The sequence below is a fragment of the Tauraco erythrolophus genome, chromosome 2 (genome assembly GCF_009769465.1).
Source record: "Tauraco erythrolophus isolate bTauEry1 chromosome 2, bTauEry1.pri, whole genome shotgun sequence".
In the NCBI taxonomy this organism is placed as follows: Eukaryota; Metazoa; Chordata; class Aves; order Musophagiformes; family Musophagidae; genus Tauraco; species Tauraco erythrolophus.
This window is the reverse complement of record NC_141466.1, coordinates 68,117,832-68,131,091: the sequence shown is the minus strand read 5'-3', so window position 1 is coordinate 68,131,091 and position 13,260 is coordinate 68,117,832.

Here is a 13,260-nt window from a genome sequence, read left to right as displayed (position 1 = left end):
AACTCCTCACAAATTTTCAGCTGGTGAGTGCATCAGGAAGGTCTTTGCCTGTCTCCCTGCCACCATTCACACCCAGAGTTATGGTCTCTAATAACCTTTCACATGGCCTGAGAAAGGCCTGGCCAGTTCCTCTATTTTCCTTGTAATAAGAAAGAGCAGAAGAAACTTTGCAGTTTATGGACACAATAATCTCATTAAAGCTTCACCGTGGCTTCCAGAAGTTTTAATAAACCAGCTGGTTAATCACAATAACATCCCTCCCCCCTTCACTTTATGGAAAGATCCTGCGGTCAGGAAATATAAAACTCTCAACACGTTGACCACAGCAAGGATTACAGCCTCATGCAGTGACACTTTTCCAACTGTAGATCTTGTGTGCTGCACAAACCTCAAACAACCTCATAAACAAGTTTGGAGCAGACCTAACGCTTGCCAAAGAGAACATCAAGAGTGATTCTGTTAATGAGGTCTGGCTGAAGCTGAAACACCTCTCCTAAGTGTGTTATTTTTAATCAAGTCATTTCCAGCAGGAACCTTTATAGAAGTGTGCAGTGATTCGTTCCTTAAAATTTACACTGGAAGGCCCCAGTCTTGGGCCACTGATGTCACTAAAAGCTTTAGCAGTGACGAATGGGTGTCCAATCAGACACTACAGGTTTGACACTCAATGACTTAACACCCACAAATCAGACTAGAATTCATGTCCTCAGACCCTCATACCTCAAAGAGAGGCTGGGGGCACGATCCAAGAGCTCATGTCTACAATAGATAAGTTCATAACAAATCAGAAAACTGTTCTTGCATTACACCACCACTGTCCTGTGCTGAGCTAACATGCCACCTGCCCAAGGTTCACAAGTAGGGTGCATCTGAGACCCACCCAGCAAGCGTGCTCTGATCTGAGCAGGGTGGGTGAATAACAAGTGGTGTCACTTTTGGTTCATGACCACTTGTATTCAAAGTGTAGCTGAAGTAAGAGCAGCTTTTGCCCAGGTAGAAGGAAGTGAGCTGCTCCTCTTGAAACATTTCAGGCCCCTGTCTCCCAGTAAAGTCCCTTAAACCACTGGGCTGCTTTAGAAAAAAGAGTCTTAGTCTCTCATGCTGCGATTAAGCCACTGTAAAATTAAGAGTGAGGAAACAGGGAGGAGTATGATTTCCCTTTGGAAATAGCTATTTTGCGTCCTAGACCTGCTTCCATATTACAAATGGTGGCAAGTGTTAACTGTGAAGACTATATTCAGAGATTCTCTACTATTAGTAGAAGTTATGTGTTCCTCCTATTAAAGTCTACAAATGAAAGCAGAGCAACACCAAGCAGCGGAGAAGGCGTCAGAGCAAAGTGGATGTGGTGAGCACATCTGTGACTCAAAAGAAACGGTGGAAGTCGAACTCATGTCTTACCCATTACACCATAAAAGCTGAATCCTCCAAGGTCAAACTGAGGGGATCTCCCCTCCATATCGCAAGTTAAATCCACTTATGCAAAGAAGCATATGACAAAGAAGGAGGAAAGTCTATGGCAGCAATGAGACTGCTGGGGAAGTGCAATTCTTTATGTTTGAAGGCCTCAAAGTGCTTCTCAACATAAAATAAGTAGCAATGGTCATCATCTTTTTACCACTTCTCTGTGCCTAATTTAGCAGCTGTATCAGATGTGGCCCCTTGGTTCATTAAGTGTATCACTGAACTTAAAAGGCAACTGATGCCATCTCCTTTGAGTCCCTCAGGTCCCTGCCAAGTTCATTGAGAAATAAAGACATATAGATGATGTTCATCCAGGCTATCTAGATACTCATGTCAGGATAGCACAAGCCAGCTGCTGGAAGAAGCTCTCTCTATTCAAATGGAGGGAACCTCTACGACTTAAACTTACCTTAGAGATAAGTAAAATCTAGTGAGATTAACTTCAGTCCTTTAGTAAACAATCAGAATATGGCTTCCTATCCCCATTTATGCATATAACAATTGAGAGATAAAGCAGCTGTTCCAGCAGAGCTGAGGAAAGACTACATTTTTTTTCTCACTCCCATGCCATGTCTCTACTCACTGAGCCACATTGTTTCTCTGAAGGTTTTCTACTCCTGGAAATATGCTATTTCTGGATAATAGTTCCCAAGTAGTTGTTTAATTAAAGCCCCCATGTAGCCAATTTTATTCCAGAATTCTGGAATAGCTGTTCTGGTAAATTCTGAAGTGTCAAGAAGCCCCAAGGCATGTGAAGAGAAGTGTGTGCCTGTCTCAATGAGAAGCTGTTAAAAGGAAGGTGAAAATAATAGGAAACTTGCATATATTGGTAAATGGCAATGAGAGTGTTGCTGGTAGCATCATTTTAAATCATTCTGGCACACAAACAACTAGAGCTGCACAACCAGTTCAGAACGGAAAAGAAGAAATTAATTAATTCAACTTCTTTTTAGATTCACTCATGGTGTTCAAGGTTACAATATATTCATTATTTGAATTCACATTCCAGATATTTTCTATGAGGCATCTTGGTCTCACGTCTATGAGCTGTTCATTGTATATGTTGATATATGACAATCAAACTGGGCTAATTAGTTTTGATTAAATGCATAGTTTATGATGTGTTAGCTCTTTGCCTTAACTGGATTAATTTAGTTGTTAGAAACATGTGTTACACGTGAAAAAAATATTTGAAAATAACTACCACAAATATCCTCTAACAGTCATTGGAAATTCTTTGTTTGTACAAACTTCCATGCAGTAAACTTCCAGGCTAAGCTATATATTAAAAAAAATTAATACACTGGGAACATGAACACAACAAAAAAATAAATATGGTCTTTTTTTTGAGCGAGGAGTCAATGTTTTGTAGACTAGTCGAGCACCATTCACTATTGGGCTTGTTAATTACCTCCACTAATTTTGTAGTCCTTGCTGCTGGTACTGAGCACTTATTCATACATGTTCAGCTACAGTAAAGTCAATGAGATTGCTCCTGACTTTAAGCACACCAGCAGAAGGGCTGTCCCGGCTAACACTGTAGTTTAGAAAATCCAGACTGCATTTTAATTATGCCTCCCCACGCTCACCTCTCACACCCCTCCCTCCAGAAACATGGTCTTGAAGACGGTCTCTTGCGGTCCTACCATTGCCACTCTGGTTTCTGAGAGTCTTTCAACCACACACCAGCTCCATCACATACACGCTCAGCCACACTCACCTTCAGCTTCAATCATGCCCTCATCCCTCCACTAACATGTACTCACTCAGACACTTTCACATTTGGTTACATACCCAACTCCCGGCACTCACATTCAGTTATGTTCAGAGTCCTACACCCACACTTAATTACAATCACACCCTCACACTCCCCATTCAGTTACACCACCAGTGCTGCCCACCTCCCCCCACACTCAATTATAATCACATGTGATTAAACCTGCAATTCTGCACCTACGGTATAATCCTTCACTGGCATTCGCATTCACTTATGCTCAACAGCCTTCACTGGAATGCACGTCTGCTCATCACATTCATGCACGCATGGAAACACCAGATTTCTTCTCTCATCCTGACAGCAGAGTGGTTTTCAGTTTTTTTCTTGCAGCAACACAAAGAGCACCTACTTTTTACCAAGGACCTACTGTTCCTGCAGAACATTGCCTTCCCAGAAAATCATCTTGAATCCTTATTTTATACCTCCTGAAGAATGTATACTGTGGTTGGTTTTATTTTAATACCTAGCAGGAATGAAAGTCTAGGTGCCATTTCACAAAATGCTGGGCACTTGAAACAAAAGACAGTTCCCACCCTAAAGAGATTAGAGCTGTATCTATCTTTCAGCAGGAGAACATGGCGGAGTTTCTTATGGAGGAATATTAAGGTCACTGACACAATCCCCTGAAATACCTATGGAAATGTTATGAAAGCAAATTACTGATGTTCCCTAACACATGGCCAACCACTCACCACTGCAACGACTGGCCATCCAAGCAGTCTGCAGTCATCTGAAACCATGTGTATGTGTAGTCTCTTCCGCATGACTGCATGGCCATCTTTTGCAGTTTGGTAGTGGTGATGTGCAGGTGAAATCCTTCTTCTCCTAAAGTCAGCAAAAAGATTATTTCAGTGACCATGGACCTTGCCCTTAGACCCATCAGGTCTTCCTGATGATAGGACCCACCTCAGAGGTGTGTGAAGCCCAGGCAGATGCTAACAAGAAATCTGTGCTCCTGCGGGACTGTTTTCACCAGATACATTCAATTCCAGGAACACTAACTGTAGTCATGAATATTAATAAAAGATCAGAAAGAAATGAAGATAGAAAAAAAGATTGTGTATAGACACTTCAAAGGCATAAACAGAGCAAGTGTCATCTGTACCAACCCATGCGCACCCACATGCACAGACATCTTACTATTTTTTTCCAGTATTTAAAACCCATAGTCAGTCTCAACCAGACTTAAGAGGAAGCTCTGAAAATCTAAAGTGGTTTCTAAAGCAGGTTTTGATTTAGAAAGATAAGGCCAAGCTCTGACTAAGCAGCCAAATTTCCAATCGCATATTCCTGACAGAGACTTGGACTTGTTTTTTTTCTTAATCAAGACATAAAAATCCCAATGAAATTCAAACCAGTTCTTATAGAAACAATAGCAGGGAATGGAGGGGGAGAAGCGGGGGGGAATAACAAAACTAAACGAAACCCAACAAAAACAAAAACACCCAAACCTAAAAAACACACTGCAAGATGAGACAGAGCCTATGGATAAGTGCCTACCGCCACAATGGGATACACATGGCCTATTCAAAGATGCCTTTGCAGGGAGCCAGGCCACAAATAAAACAAGACATGCGCTGTGGGGTTGAATTGGCCACTTTTTTATTAAATAAGCAATTAATCCAACTCAAGTAACTTTAAATCATTTAAGACGTCTTTGTCGATCCTGACCAGAACTAATATGTGCAGATAATCTACACTCAGTCTTGTAATTATCATTCCCTGCACAGCTACTCCCCATCAGAAATCCCACTTCTGTGTATCTCGGGGAGGCAGGAGAGAAGATGAGAGAGAAGATAGGAAGGGACACAAACAGGAGGAACAATCTCTTCAAACACGAACAATCTCTTTTCATCATCCAACCATCTTAAATGGTATCTGAATCTGTACAGATACAAATGACAAAGGGAGGGGGACCAGTCTCTGTGTTATGGAGATGGCACCCCTATTCTGTGCCTACCACAGTGTGTTGTGGCCAGTGTTGCGTGCAGGGAGGACTGAAACACCATGACTGCTCCTAACACAATTCTTGGCCAAGTAGACAGAAGGGTGTTAGAAAAGTAAAGATTAAAAGCCACATCTTTGCCACAACCTGATGATATTATCATAGAATATGGAATCATAGAATGGTTTGGGTTGGAAAGGACCTCAAAGATCACCTAGTTCTAATCCGCCTGCCATGGTCAGGGACACCCTCCACTACACCAGGTTGCCCAAAGCCCCATCCAACTTGGCCTTGAGCACTTCCAGGGATGGGGCAGCCACAACTTTTCTGGGCAACCTATTCCAGTGCTTCACCACCCTCTGAGTGAAAAATTTCTTCTTTATATCTAATTTAAATCTCCCCTCTTTCAGTTTAAATCCATTGCCCCTTGTCTTATCACTACATGCCCTTGTAAGAAGTCCCTCTCCAGCTTTCCTGTAGGCCCCCTTTAAACACTGGAAGGCTGCAACAAGATCACCGCTAGAGCCTTCTCTTCTCCAGGCTGAACAGCCCCAACTCTCTCATCCTGTCTTCATAGGAGAGATGCTCCTGCCCTTGGATCATCTTTGTGGCTCTCCTCTTGACTCGCTTCAGCAGCTCCATGTCCTTCTTGTGCTGGGGACTCCAGAGCTGAGTGCAGTATTCCAGGTAGGGTCTCACGAGAGCAGAGTAGAGGGGCAGAATCACTTCCCTCGACCTTCTGGCCACGCTTCTTTTGATGCAGCCCAGGATGCAGTCGGCTTTCTGGCCTGCAAGCACACATTAGAGATGTTATTTCTAGCATAAATTGTAATGCAACATAAAGAAAACGGAGAGCGTTTCTCAACAGCAGTTGTTGCAATGAACAAAGATCAAAACAGCAATGCAGAAAGAATACTTTGACCAAAAGTCTTGCAAAACTCTCCTACTAGAACAGGGTGAGATTAGAGTTAGGCTGTGAATATTCCAGGCTCACTCGTGGTTATTGTGGCTGCAGATAAGTCATTTTATTCCACTGTTCTTGGACAGCTTTTATAAGTCAGAGACCTTTTGGTCAACATTTTTCATAGCTAATGTTGACTGCTTGCTCCTCATTCTTTTTCAGCATCCCATGTTTTAGCCACCTTAGAGAATAAAACCTTTTTTTAAAGACATGCTAAGTGTCACCTCTCTATAGGACAGTCTTATGTGTCCTACAAAAATGGCAGCATTTTAGAAAATGTAATTTGATCCTGATGTAACCGAGATAACACTTGTGAGTTTCTGCCGTACATAAGGGAAAGATCAGGACCAAAAGCAAAGATCTGAGTTCAGAAGAGTGAAGAGCACAATGATGACAATAAGGATTACTACTAACATGAAAAAAATTTTAAACATTGTCACTGTCTAGGAGGTGTATTCTTCTTTTCAGCTGGTGATTGATCAGTGCCTAGAGATGAAGGTAGTGTCAAAATATGAAAAATGCCTTCAGAGGAGTAGTTTTCTGGAGACTTGATCCTGATGGATTAGTCCCAGCCCTGAGGGTCCTTCAGGATCTCAGCAGAGCTCCTGTGGCACCATTGGCATCCCAGTGCTCAGTTAACCTTCTCTTGTGAGTGTTTTTGTGAATTTATACCCAAAATTATCCCGATCTGATGTTTGTAGCAGGCTCATTTCCCATGGAGTAAAGGAAGGGAGAAAAAGCAAGCAGCCCAATCTGTGCCATTATTAAAACCAAAATGACAATCAGGATAGAGCAGGGAGAAACTTTGCAATAAAAAGATCCCAATTAAGATTTGGGGTTTACACCTCCCAGCCGGCTCGTGGGAAAAAAAAAAAAAATAGTAATAACTACAACAATAAACACAGGAGCAACAAAAATGTGGGATCCCAATGCCTGTGCCCAGAGTGAGAATAAAAAATGCAAAGCCTGGGCCACCTCGCCTTTAATTTCCTAACTGCTGTTTTGTAAGGCTGTGTCATGCTTCTCAGTTCAAACACGCTTTGGCTCTTTATTATTCATGGGCCTTTTTCTCAGTCAGTGGTGTTGAATAATAAAACAGCCCAGGATCAAATGGGCCAATTCTCCACGCCTGACACCAACTGCTACTGTTCGCTGGGCTCTGCCAAGCGTTGCCTCTGATAATGAGTGGGATTTGGTTAAACAGTAAATTAATGAATAATGAAATATCCAGGTTGATCAGTTAGAGAGCACGCTTGCTTTGCCCCCGGCCAAACGCTCGGGGCAGAAATTACTCTCAAACGGCACTTGCCTGTGTGCTGGGCTGGATAACTATTTTACAGCCTATTGCTTGACAGGATGTTGGGAAGGGGGCGAGGGAAAAGGGGGGAGGTCGGGGAAGCAAAGCGGACAGGGCAAGCTCCTTATCACCCCGCACGGAGGGGAGAAGGGGCCGGTTTGGGGCTGTGCAGATCCTGCTAGAAGGGAGAGAGGGTTGCAGAGCTGAAAGAACTCGGTAAGAGGTTGAGAGAAGGATGAGCTTCCTCCCAGGTCTTCTTCTCTCCTCTCCTAATTTTAGCACGGGGGTTACCTTGACCCTGGCTATCCCTGGAAATAACTCGATTTTTCTCCCCCCGCGCCTTCATCATTCCATCCATAGCCATGTTTCTGAGCGGGGGCCATCCCTCCTGGCAGGGGTTATAGCCCAGACTGTAGAAAGAGCCTCCCGGAGCCGTGTGTCAGGTGTTTTGGGCAAATAAAAGAGACTGTGAAAGGCTGTCTGCACGGGATGGGGCAACGGCATATAAACGGGGAGAGACTGAGAAAGCAACGCAGCAAGGAGAAAACAACCCTGTAGCCTTCATTTTCTGCACCGGGAGAGATAAGTAGCTGTAAAATATTTCCCGCAGGTCAGGAACACAAGTACGTAGATGTATACAAACACCAAGGCACAATTTCGAAAGCTAGGGGAAGCGGGGGAAAGCCCTTCTTGACTTTTCACACCCATCCTCCAACACGCCTGCACTACTCCCCAGCCCAGTATGTGTGTTTTGGGGAGGAGGTGTTGCTCCCCGTTGACGAGCAAACCGCTATAATTACCACCTTTTATCCAGAAGGGAAACTCTCTGTAACCAACTATCCCTCCCCTTTTCTTTTTTATAATTATTCTTTCCAAACTTTGCAAACAAGCTCCAACTTCTCAAGCCGAGCCAGAGCAAGGGGATAAAAATAAAATAAAATTAAATTAAAAGAGAGGCCGGGGGGGGGGGAGGAAAAAAAAAAAAAAAAAAACCAAAACACGCTGTTTCCAAAACGTGAGTTTACAGGTCGGGGCTGAGTTACTTTCGCTCGTCTCATGTCATTCCTAAGTTAAAGTTTAAAGAAACCTCTGAAGCGTAAGGAAGAAGGAGGTTCCTGCTATGCTTCGGCCGTCGCCCCCGTCCTCCCCCGACAGCTGGCGGGCGCAGGGAAAGCCCCCGGGCTCCGGCTGCAAGGGCAAGGTCCCAGAAAGGCACGGCTGGAGGGATTTAAACGATAGTCTCCTTCACTTTCTCCAGCTTCTTCACTCTGGGGTCTGCAGGGAGCTTTGTGAGCGTGGGGATGAAGAGGCGGCTCTCTCTGGGGCAGGTTAAAGCCGCTGTTCAATTCACTCGTCAAACAAAACCCTCTCCCACATTCGCCTTCAAACGTTGATGTAAAAACCCAGAACTTTTCGTTTTAAAATATTTCACCTCGTTCCTTCCTGCTCGTGTTATTCCCATTTTAAACATAAAAAAAAAAAAAATCCAGCCTATTTACGTGAAAAGCGTTTATCCAAAAATGTTTCCCAGCCCCATTTGCAGCTCTTCCATCACCACTCCCTCCCATTGTCACCAGTAACTGTACTGTGATTTTTTTATACAGAGCTGGAAACAGGTTCCCTTTTTTTGCCAGCCAAAACAAGATCCACTCTGCACTGAAATAAAACGGAGTATTGGGAAAACCGCGGCGTGCCCTCGTCCCGATCGTTGCTCACAGTTTTTGGAAAGAAGTGCTCCTGCAGTTTTTTGGGGGGGTTACTTTTGGTCTTTTTTTTTTTTTTTTTTTGGTTGTTTGTTTATTTTTTGCTTTGCAGGCAACAACAGCTTTAGGTTAAATCATTGGGAGTTTTTTCAGGAGCGAAGACTGGCAGGTGATGCTCTGTGCACCAAGAGATTGATAAACTATTGTTAGCGCTGGTTTCATGAGGCAAAAGATTCCTTCCCTGGTACTTTGATGGATTTTTACGAGGCAGAGAAATGCCCACACGCACATCATTCACGTTGGCGTTTTAAGCGAGTAAAACTATGGATATAATTGCAATTATACCCAATGCTCTTTGTAAATCTCAACTCGCACCATTTCATCCCCCAGAAAGAGCCAAACGCATCTGCTTTAAAAGAAACGTTCCTTTCGACCTGGGGAAAGCATCCTCCTCGCACGTTGTCAGAAGATGACGGCTATTCCGCGCACGCCACTATTTATTTAATAGCACTAATAATCACCGGCACAGCACCTCCCCGCGCTGGGGAGCCGGGGAGGTCACACTGCACCGGGTAGAACTCAGGACAGTGCTTGCTTTTACTTTAAAAAACACCTTGTCGAGCGTTAAACCCTTTTGAGGGGTTGTTTTTTGTTGATTTTGGGGTGGGTTTTGTTGGGGTTTTTTGTGGGTGGGTTTTTTTTGTCGTTGTGGGGATTTTTTCGATTGCCCCATCCGAGGCAGATCCAGGGCAGGGAGGGGTAAAAGGATTATTGTCTCTGAATATTCGGGTGAGAAATGCACCCGCAAACACACAACGCACTCCTTTAATTGTAGCGTTGTTTGGAGGAAGCTCCAAAGTAATTGCTGTGATTTCGTAATTGGGTGAGATTCTGTTTTTTCCATCTTCGGTTTAAAAAGAGACTATAGAGACGCCCTTAACTCGTAAATCCCCAGAGATTTCCTTCTCCCTCCCCAGAAAGCGTTCACAGGCAAAGGAGCTACTTGCTGGAAGGGAAATCAGGGCAGCCCTTCCTCCGCTGCCCCGGGGCGCCGGATCAGGCCCAGGGCCCGGCTGTGGGACCCCGGGGGCCGTGAGATGTGCGGAAAGCAAAGCCCTACTATGGGGTTTGGGGAGGGGGCGGAAGCGCCGGGGAGGACCGGCCCTTTGCACTGGCTCGAGTCCATTGCAAGGGTTTAATTCCGAAGGCAAAACCGAGAGGGATTATTTTTTTCCCCCTCCTTAACTCGTAAAAGTCAGTAGTGGTGCGCGAGCGGGACACCGACTCCGCACGACGAAGCAGAGCTCCGCGCAGTTGTGACACGACTTGTAACACAATGTCCTGGTACAGCTGTGCACATCCGCGGACACACGTCCAGCTACAGGGGAAAAATATGCGTGGATGCCTGTTTACGAGAGAGACAGAGAAAACAAAGGAATTCAGTGAATATATTGGTACTGAGGATTATTTAAGACATTTGACTCGTTCCATCATAGGGACACCAGATGTTATTTATGAGGTCTCGTATAAATGTGGGCCATACCATGCAGGTGGGAAAAAAAAAAAAAAAAAAAAAAAGTAAAAGGAAGAAAGAAAAGAGTTCAGCCCAAAGGGATGAAACACAAAAATGATGTTTATGACTATATAAATCAAGGTGAAGTTTTGTAATGGAAACTAGAACTACTTAGAGTTTAAAAAAGAGACTGAGGCAAGGCAGGAGAGACGGAGAGAAGGTCCCCGCTGGTCATGGCTTGGAAAGCAGATTATAACATCAGACCGGTGGAGAGGGGAAGTTTTGATGAGCTGGGTTACTCCTCCGATTCATTTATTTTTAACCTTAGATGGGGGAGAAGCTAGAAAAGAAGAAAGATCGGGGGGGGGGCAGAGAGAGGGAAGGAAGGAAGGAAGGAAGGAAGGAAGGAAGGAAGGAAGGAAGGAAGGAAGGAAGGAAGGAAGGAAGGAAGGAAGGAAGGAAGGAAGGAAGGAAGGAAGGAAGGAAGGAAGGAAGGAAGGAAGGAAGGAAGGAAGGAAGGAAGGAAGGAAGGAAGGAAGGAAAAACAGAACGAGAGATAGCGGGAGGAAGAGAGAAAAAGAGAAAGAGGGAAGGAGAGAAGGAAAGAAGGAAAGAAGGAAAAAGGAAGAGAGGAAGAGAAAGAAAGAGAACGAGAGAAAAAAGAGAGAAAGAATGAATGAATCTGATCATGTTTTGTTGAAGACCTTTGGGAAAACGCAGTAGAGCAGGGGAGACCCGTAGGAATATTTCTTCTTTCCGACACTACGTTTCCAGACCCGCCAGTGTGTGAGCTCACCCCAAGCACCGCCGGCTGCAAGGCCGGGCGGAGCGGGAGGAGCCCCCGGCCCCGGGGGAGGTCGGGCACACCGGCAGCCTCCCGGAGCGGCTGGCTGTACTTTATTACAAATATATGCATATATGTACTTTGGGTTCGCAACCTTGACGCTGTCGCCGGGAGCTTGGGAAACTCAGTGTGAGCCTTTCCTCGTCTCCCCGGATCCCATTTTAATGGGAGCCCTCGGTTTCCACAAACGCGTGTTTCTGCTGAGTTATAAAAGAGCTTTCCCTGGTGCTTTTTTTTTTTTTTTTTTTTTTAAATCCCCTTTTTACATAACTGTTGCACAGTTCTTGGACAACAGAGAAACTTCCTGATTCCAGCCCCTCCGGCCCCCAAACAACCCTCCCAGACTCCGCTGGAAACGGCGAGAGCTTTTTTGAAAGGTTTCATGCAAAACATATGCTCTACTAAAAATAATATCATCGGTGCGATTAAAAAAAAAGAAAACAAACTAAAAAAGCATGGCATGCAAGCCTGGCTTTTGGAAATCAGCTCCAGTGTCGCCGGTCTTCCCAGTGCCCCCTGCCCGCGGGCACCCTTCACCCCACACCTGCCCGCAGCTGGGTCAATGGGACTGGGGAGGGAAGGTTTGGAGGGGGGTCCCCACTCCTCGCCCTGCAAAGCCCCGGTAAAAAGGAGGAAAGGGTAGTGTGGAGGGGTGCATATTCCCTTTTCTCTTTTGCTCGCAGCTCGGCTGCTCCCCCCATCTCGTTTTCCCCCTGCTCGGACCCCGGGCGCTGCTGCTGCCACCCCCTCACACACTCCACCCCGGACCCCCCAGACTTGCTCCGGGCGTTTTTGCCGTCACACCACGGAGATAAAGTAGGTCACGGCTGAGTCGAAGCCTGGCTGAAGCCGAGGCAGCCGAACCTCGAAAGCTTCCCCATAAAACAGACTTTGGGGTCGTCGTTTACAAGGCTTTCCTTTTTTTTTTTTTCTTTTTTTTTTCTTTTTTTATTATGATGAAGATGATGATTTATTTTGGGCACCTTGGGCGGTCAGTTGAGTCGGCTCCTGTAGTTCAAGCTGGAAGGAGAGGGAAAAGGGAGGTAGTTTCGGAGATGGAGGTGGGGATGGATTTATTTTTTTGCTATTCCTCCACCCCCCTCCGAGAGAAATATTTAAGCTGCAAAAACCCGATCCATAGCCTCTTACGGCTCCTGAGTTTCTCCCTCTGCCCTCTTAAATCACCTCTCTCTTTAAAAACCAACAGACAAAATCCAACCCAGACAAGTCTTCAGAGTGGGTATTTAACTAAAATAGTTCACCGCAGTAAATGCGATGCTTTAAATCGGTTTCCACCCTCAGGGCTCCCGGTTACTGCACACGTGTGTGTTTGTTTTCAGGGTGACTGTGCGGAGGGTTAAACTGACAGTCCTCTCCATTCTCGGATTTACTGGCAAAAAAAAAAAATGGTGTTTTCTGTAATAAATCTAAAAAAAAAAAAAAAAAATAATAATCCTGAGGCCCTAATCTGCGCCCCCTCCTACTTCACTTAGCAGCAGGATAAATCCCGAGTCACTTCGGAGTGGCTCCAGGTTAACCCTAGGGATCCGGATCTCCCCTCAGCTCTTCTTCATGAGTGTGAATTATAAACCTAAATAAAGCCTGTTTAGGAAAGGGAGGGGAGGGGTGAAGAAGTTGGTTTGGTTTTAATATTTCCTTTTGCTAACTACAGGTGCTGCACCTGTAGACCTAAAGGTAAAAAATAAACCCACGTCGTGAATACGAACATCAGTCCTGATCTGTATACAAGAGTATA